Here is an 8,994-nt window from a genome sequence, read left to right on the forward strand (position 1 = left end):
GAGTAGGAATTATTTTCTCCAGTCTTCTTTTTGTCGAAACTTGATTCTAGGACTATTTATGAAGCTCAGCCAATAATCAATTCACTACGTTTAAGACAAGCTAGGGTGCAGAGTTACTTGGGCCAAGATTCACTTTGGCATAGGGAGTTTTTCTTGACCGAATTCTGAATCTTTGCAACAAGAAGCGCATCGGTACGACGCATATTGTGGCCAAATATGAGTTCTGTAACTTTCAAAAAACCCTACTCCTGAGGTGAATCAAAAGTGCCAAGAATAGGATCCGGTTCCATACCGATCTGGATTTTCCGCTGCTGGTCTTGTCCGTGCTGACAAAGATTACAAAAAGCTTAATCATGCCTAGTTTGAGTAGTGGCTACGGTTTGGACAGCTTCAATATTCAGCATAAAAGAATAGCAACGATCAATCTTTGCAGACTAATACAAAATGGTACAGTCCAAGTTGCGGGGAACTTCTATGTTGGTAACCTTATGAACCCAGTTTTTGCCCTTTGAGCAAAAATGAAATGGCAAACTTGCGTGTCATGTCCCGTGCATGCGTGCACGTTAACAAAGCAATTGTTGTTACCATCATTTCTGAATTGATTACCAGAGATGTATGTGCTGTCACAATCGATGTTGCTGTTGGTGACATCAATAGGAAATACGTCTATTGTTCGGTACATTTGCCACATGATAAACTATTCCCCACGGGTGATTTCAAACGAGGTGTTGTACAATGTGTAACAAAAGGCCTTCTGCTGATAGTAGGCAATGATGACTATGCTCATCACATCATCTGGGGCAGATATCAATTTGAGAGGCTCCAGTCTGATGGAATACTTAAATAGTACAGATTTTGGATCGCCCAGCCTTCGTGGTACCTACTAGAGAAGAAGTGTTAGACATAACACTGCTCGAATAGAATCAGTCACGAGCTGACGAACTGGCATGTATCAGGTAAGGAATCATTGTCTAATCATCGCTATATCTTCTTTGAACATTCAAATGTAACTGCACAGACTTTGCGTTTTAGGAATCTCTGGTCAACAAACTGGGAACTCTACACTGAATTGGCTGCGACTAGCGATGGGCGATTTTCAATCGATGTTCCAAAAATCGATGTTTTCATTTCGATTAATCGATTTTTTGAATCGATGTTTGGGGCATCTGAAATAGAGTGAATCGATTCTCTATATTCGATTTTTTGATTCGATTCATTTTGTTGAAAATTGTGAATATTTTTTAATGGCATGATGAAAAATAAATCTAATTTTTAATAAGCCTTTTGCAATAGTAAATCTGTTCTATTGAGTTTCAGAACTGATTTAATTGCGGTATATTAAAATTGAATGTAATTGTATTTGGTCTCATTTCAAACTATATTTTAAAATTGAATTCGATTCGAATCGATTCAAAAGCATCGATTCAAGAGATTCGATTAAATCGGTGAATCGATTCAGCAATTCAAATGTGAATCGATTCAGTAACATCGATGTTATAGACAATTTTGCCCAACGCTAGCTGCGACCAAATTCCATGGATACTCTCCGTCCACGGTATAAAAATAAATAAGGCAGGCTCTTTACTGATGTAAATATCAAGTTTGGTTGTAAACATGTGACGTCACTCTTATCGTACCTTATACCTTCCGGACCACTAGATCATTTTTTTTTTCGCAAATTTGTTCAAGGTGGATAGGAATGATGTCGTCAAGTAGCTGTCAGTTTTCGGAATATATCACCTTCTTAATATAGTACACCGTCCCATTGAAAATCCATGTGATTTGGAAGATGCCGTTGTTAGCAAAACTCCTACTTTATGGAATCTTTTGAAGAAGCATGTCCTCTGCTATCTGTGAAGACTACAAGTGGGACCCCATGGTGGAATTCCGATCTGACTAGGCTCAGGAAACAATGTAGAAGGAGTTGGAACAGACGCCGTTCAACCTTTGCACAAATGTTTCTAGTTTGAGCAAAGTTAGCCGGTTGAACAAAATCCTTGCAAAATCTAAGAATTTCCAACTGAACGAAATTGCCTTTACTTCTTCTGATGAAGAAGTGTTAAAATGTTTATTCAATAGACACTTCTCCAAATGTGTGGACATAGCATATACGGATGACCCAAATGTCATTTCATGTAGTTTTGAGTCTCTGTCTTCGACTCGCAGTATCGTAACTACTGAATCGATTCAATGGGCAATCAATAGTATTGCTCCTTTCAAATCTCCAGGAGCAGATGGGATTTATCCTGTACTGCTCCAGAAGGGATTTGAGTTTGTCAAACATGTTTTGAAAAAGCTACTTGTACGCAGTTTTGCTACTGGTTATATTCCCCGATCCTATTACTGTGAAGTTTATTCCGAAAGGAGGGCCGTGCATCGTATGAAGAAGCGAAGCAAACATGCCTCTTCATGTAAATTAACATGCTTACCAATCTGATAAGTTCACAGTGCCTCTTTTACACCAAGGGGTCATGCACAAATTATGTCACGCTCCAAGAGGAGAGTGGTCAAGCAGAGCGTGGCAACTCGTTTACTACAAAACAGTTGCGTAATGAGAAAACGTTGCGTAATGAATCAGTACAGCACTGATTTCAGTCGCGTAATAGTAGTTTACGGAACTAGTTGCAGAATGATGATTTTTACAGCACGAGTCGTAAATTTATCAGATTTTTTCAAATGTAAGCCAAAACGTTTGCCGAATTCTTCGATCACAAGGACTTTTTTTTATTCATTGTTGATGAGTTGAGTAAACATTGTCAATTGGTTGATTAGACTACCCATAACCGGTGCTGTTAATGTCGAAATTTTGGAAAAATTTCCGATGACTTTTTCCACGGAGAAGGATAGCAATAGAGTTTCCAATCCCGGGAACATTTCACGGGAAATGAGCTTTCCCGGGATTCCCGTTTCCCGAGAAATGATTTTCAGTTTCCCTGGATTCCCGTGTTTCCCGGGTCTTCCGTATTTCCCTGGTAGTTCTATAGACCAATCCAATTGCCTGCGTAGTAGTGCAATATTGACAAAATCATCTATGTTTGCTGTGAGAATTGTCACAACATTGCTTCTGTTTACTGTGAGAAAGCAAACATGAATAGAATTTCTGCCGAATTTCACTTCATTGCATTGTTGGACTGACGTTGACCGAAAGCTAAAAAAACGTCAAACATCAATACGTTTTAAATCTGAGGAAATTGACGTGTGTAAGATTGATCGTACATTGGAATTCGTGGCAGTTTGCTTGTATTGTAAATGTAAATAATTAACCATCTATTTTCAAACAAAAATCATCGCACAATTTACTCTTTGCATCATTCTAATCAATGACAACACTAGATCACCAGTTATACCACAGCTAACATTAGTAATTGAACGATAGTTTGTTAAGCTGATATTAACTTAAGAGTGATTTGTTCAACTCTTATTCAGCCAAAATGTTTGTTGGGAGTTTGTCCAGATTTTTGACAACATTGATGGGGAAGAGAGAGAACATCGAGAGATTTTGAGTTGAGAGAATAATCGATACTTAATTTTGGGCAAAGTCAACTCAAAAATTAGGTTAACTGTTTTTTACGTGTATATGTAGTATTGTAGTATACAGAGTCAAATATTTATTTGACTGAGATCTGACTGAACTGCTGTCACATTTGTTTGACACTAAAGAAATTCTGATAGAGGCAAATACAATTTTTAAATTACTTTACAATTCAAACACAATTTTGGATTTCCCAACTTACATTCACTCATTTATCAAACACCATTTTGGCAGTTTTATCCAGCATCATGTTTAATAACATTTTAATAATTTCCATGGCCAACCTTTGTCAAAGCATTGTTCACACAAATTTGGAGAAACTTTAAAGCATGTCGTTGAATACCAACTTTATTTTTCAGCTTTAAAAACGTTTTACAAGCATTTAGTTGTGCTTTTATAGGGCTGGGCTAAAAATAATTAAAGACTAATTAAAACAAAAAAATATTTTTCTAGGCACTTTATATATGTAGTGTACACTATTATTATGATAGTATAACAATCTTATTTAAAAATCGCCTGTATACTGGATTCGAACTCGAGACCTTCCAATCGTCAGCGGTATGCCTTGCCATCTGCGCCATCCTAGAATGGATGATTATATCGTCCAGTGCAAAATATAAACTTCTCATAGCTGAATATTGACCATGTTCGAGCTTCTATTCGACAACGTCTAATCAACACATGGTACGCTAATCTACAACTGAACAAGCATATTATTCAGCTGCTGTTTAGTGCTGATCCAAGCTGAGTTCAGTCGGCTATTTTTAGCGCACAGTGAGAAAATTTATGTCGATGGTGTTTATTTACACAAAGTAAAAACAGTCTGAAATGATTAATCTAATTTCATAATAAGTTTTAGTTTGTTCAATAATGATTAATAAACTTAAATAAATTTATAAATTATAGTTTGATTATTTTTTTATTTGTATTTTTCATAAACCTATTACATATGCATTGAAGTAAAAGTTCTCTGTATGAATATATTTGAATCATTTGAAGGGTTAGTCCTCAGAACCCACCTGAATAGAAAAATATTCGAATATATATGCGATTTTTATTTTCGGAAATGGCCAAGTAAATCATTTTTCTTAGAGCGCAGTATTTATTAAGTTGTGAAGAAAAGTCATTTCAAATGTAGCTGGCTATAGAAATTCATTTAATCAATTCTGTCAAAGAAATTTCCATTTTTCTTGTACGGAGCAGGCGAAAAAAGCTTAGCAATAGAAAATATAATGTGGAGAGCTTAAAGTGATATTAACTTGATAGATATATGATATAAAATATCTGGAAATGATATCTAAAATAAACTACTAGAACAAAATTGGCATGTCATATTTAGATTCAGCAAGATTTTACCAATAGCTGCGATCTATTCATTAGATCTGCGTACATCAAATTTTTCATAGGTTCAGAAGTTCCAGGAACAAAATTTTGGTATTGTCTTCAGATATTTTATCTCTTATGTCAATCAAGTCAATATCACGCTTTGTTTGCAAGTACTTTGCTCCTACTCGGAATACTTAGCTTAAATGTTTATTTTTGTTTTTCACAATAATTCTGCATTTCTTGAGACTGACCATGTTTATTTTCTGAACAGCTATTTCAAAAGTTTTAAGAATGCATAATTTATGAGCTTTGAAATGCATTCGGAACTCAAGACGAATTTCGGATATTTTGTCCATTTTATGAAATTTAGCTATAGTGTGATCGCTTTTACAAGGATTATTTATTGCTGAACAATGTGTTTGTTAATCGTCATTTTGGCATCTATTGGATCAACTGTTCTTATAATATACTGTAGCTGAATTAGGATTTTATAAGATACTTATTTAGCTCTTATTCATGCTTATGTTAAACATGTGGGAATAACTGAAGTGCGACGCAAGTAAAACGTTAGTTCGTCTTCTGAATATCCATTTATACATATACATTTGTTTAGTGGATTATTGGCTTTTTAATTGGGGGAAACATGTCTTGTTCAGCTCATTTGTAGAACAATCTTGACTAGTCGAATGAGAATCTTTGGAAACGTTTAATAAGTGGCGATTCAACTTTTGTTCATTCTAATGCATAACGTTCAACATTGATCTGAGTTTGTATTAAAAAAGCACCTTCTCAGCTCTTTATAGAGAAAATTTTTTATTCAGCTACCATTACCATTATTGAACAATAATTAAACATGCATGCTTGTTTGTGGCTCTGAATTGTTAGTTGGGTTATTACAACTTAAAATTACACTTGTTAATACAAGTGAACATGAGCTAAGCAGAGATTGTTCATACAAGTTCATGTCGTAATGTCATTCCTTCCATATCTTTCTGGGTCTAACGTACAGTTTAAAGTAAACATCTCCCTGTGTAGTTTTAGAATAGCGTGCACGATAATGAAATCTTTCATGTCATGTCCAGCAATGAAAGTAGTTTGACGTTTTATTCTTCTCTCTCTTTTCATCCAAGGATGAACGGTTTTTTTTTATTGATGTTTTGGTACGGGTACAAATTGCATGTGAAAACAAATCATATGACACTGCAGAATAATGTCATGGAGGCGGCGTTTGACAGTACAGAGGGATTGTTTACAAAGAACTTAAGTTTTTGGCATTCGATTCTAAAACTCTTTTTCGATTGTGAAAATGGAAATCGAACCATTGTTTTCATGTGAATATTGCGAAATATCACTTAAGTATTCCGACCAGCATCAGCATCAAACGGAATTACTTGTTTTGCACATCGCTTTGAAATTCTATCACCTTGTAAACAATCTCGCTGAGCTATCAAAAAAGTGAGGTTGAAACGATTGCTGCAATGCTCTGTAAGCATCACATGCAAAAAAGAGAGAGATAATTGAATATTGATTTGCTTGTGTAGCCCAATAGGCCTTTTCATGTGACAGGCCCGTCTATGCATTTGTTTACATCGGTGGAGGACCGGTGCTAACACGGGCCTGTCATTTTCATAGAAGAACTGTCAAAGAGCTTCCGGATCAGCTGATTTGAAACGTCATGTGAAAAGGCCTATAAAGGGCAATCTGACGTTTAATAGCCCTTCTCTTTCCTGCTCACGTACGCATATAGATTGTTTTCATACGGAAACCGTTTCCGTATGAAAACATCAAACAAAATTTCCTTGTTGCTGAAAAGAGAAGGGTGCGAGAGCCTTATACAGCAAGAAAATCGTTCTCTTTCCTTCCTTTGAAAAAAACTGAAAACAACGGGGCCAGTACCTGTCAGAGTTGACAGGTACTGTCACTGCTGTTTTCCAATTTTTAAGGAGTGAAAGAGACAAAATTATACTGTAAAACGACCTGTTGACGCAGACGATACCATACGGATCTTTTCGATGAAGCAATAAATGACAATGACATATGGGATTTTTCTGTAGAATGACTGAATAAGATGCCGACCATATGATTACCTGTTAAGAACAACATTTTTTCTTTGCGATTTTGCGGCGTTTGCAAAACATAATTTGGCTTGTAAACAAATCTAGTTCAAGGTTGCTACATTTAGCATCGATTTGTGATTCGTAAAAGGAGAAAACCAAAGAAAATAATTTTAAGTTAATTATACTATTTGTTGCTAAAATGTGTGATAAAAGCCATCCGACGTCTTCAAATGCCCCTGGTGAAGCCATTAATGAGCATCAAGAAAAGATCGAGGCAGAATTTAAAACCATTCAGAAATGCTGTGTATACATTGGAAACATCCCATCTTTTGTATCAAAGCTCGAATTGGTTGAAAGGTTTTCCAAATTCGGTGATATGTGCAACATTTTTGTGCAACCAAACAGACCGCACTGCGACGTTAAAGCAGCAATTGTTCGATATTGTTCGGAACGTAGTGTGAAAAGAGCTCTTTGTTTACATAATAACGAATTTCATAACTCTGTGTTAATAGTCATACAAGTAGGATTGTCTCACTCAAAATATCTACTGACCTACAATACTTGCATTGCAGTGAATGTCAGTGACGATACTCCACTAATTTACGTTTATGATGAATTTGAAAAAGTTGGCAGTATTTTTCACATTTTTAAATCAATAAATAATATAATTTATGTTGACTTTAAAGAGTATCTAGATATGGAAACGGCTGTGGCTTCTCAGTCTTTTATAATAAACGATCGTATCCTTAAAATTTCCAGAAATAAGAAAAATATAAACATGTGTCTTTTATACTTAGAGAGCTTGACTGATACCGCAAATATGGTAAAAGTAAAAGAATACATTTTATACGATTTCAAAGCATTTTGGAAAACTAAAAAGAAGTTATCACCAAATGTCCAGGAAGATGAAACTTGGGAACCTATTCCAGGGTGAGTTGTGCAACTAATGAACAAATTATATAATCTGTCCCCTTAATGCTACTTCAAGATAACTCGTAATTCAAAATTTAGGGATATACAAAGTTGAAAATTTAACCGTTTATCAAGACGGTGGTGGTTTATCGCAGTGAATATGATGAAACCAAAGTTCTAAAGAGCTTACCTTGAATATTTGAAATCAGGTAATCAATATTTTGAGTTACCTAGTTGTAGCATAAACGCAATGAATTAAAGATTACCGTTGAAAAGTACTCTATAATTTAAGTTTTGCAGTTATCGTTGGCAAACATTGTAAAACTAATGATGAATCCGACTAAGGTTCTGTAGATTTTTTAATAGTTTTTCTTCAGAATACGTCACCTTTTTCGATGGGTTAATAGATGTACTTTGTTATTTCTTCAACTATTATTTTTCTGTAGCTTTTTTTTCCCGAATTCACCCAAGTATCCATAATAAAGAATTCTATTGCTTTCGATTCACTGTGGAAGGTTAATAGATTGCAAACAATATGCTCCGTTTGTAAATGCATTTTCCAGGCGAGTTTTGAATAATTTGGTCCAAAAGAAAACCGATGCCAAAATAAATCTTAGGGGTGTACAAGTAGTTCTTGCCACATGTTTTAAAAGCTTGAAAATTATGATCCAAATATTTACCAATGTTTTTGTTTTTTTTTTCAGGCCATCAAAACCATCAAAACGTACTCGGTCTCCCTAAACTACCATCAGTCATACTGACTGCTCTGAGGAACTGAGTACACTTCGAGTGTATTCTTTGGAATGGATACACCGCTGCTCGTTGGAATAATCGATGTTCTTAATTCTACCTCATCATGTTAGTTAATTAACGAAGACAATAGCTTGATATCAAACTTGCCAAAAAATTCATTTTTACGTAACACATATTATAAGTTGCCCATTGATCTGATCCATATCTGATTTCTTTTTAATGTTTGAATAAGAGTAAAAACTCTACGTAAAATGATTTCGTTTTTTCACATGATAACAGCTCAATAATCAGACGTATTTATCAAACCTATTGAAACTTTATTCAATCACAAAAAAAATGTTGCCATAAATTTCCAAATTGCCATATAATGTACAAATTGTAGAAATAAAGTCGTGTTAAATATATGTTAAAAAA

The 8,994-nt window shown here is 35.0% G+C and overlaps 1 long non-coding RNA gene across 1 annotated transcript; it reads left to right on the forward strand.

The window, feature by feature from the left end:
• The first annotated feature begins 6,944 nt into the window (after window positions 1-6,944).
• LOC110675568 lies at window positions 6,945-8,994 on the forward strand. The gene is made up of 2 exons (XR_002499603.1): window positions 6,945-7,845; window positions 8,532-8,994. It is a non-coding gene; the product is annotated as an uncharacterized LOC110675568 (long non-coding RNA).

Source organism: Aedes aegypti, chromosome 2 (genome assembly GCF_002204515.2).
Source record: "Aedes aegypti strain LVP_AGWG chromosome 2, AaegL5.0 Primary Assembly, whole genome shotgun sequence".
Lineage (NCBI taxonomy): Eukaryota > Metazoa > Arthropoda > Insecta > Diptera > Culicidae > Aedes > Aedes aegypti.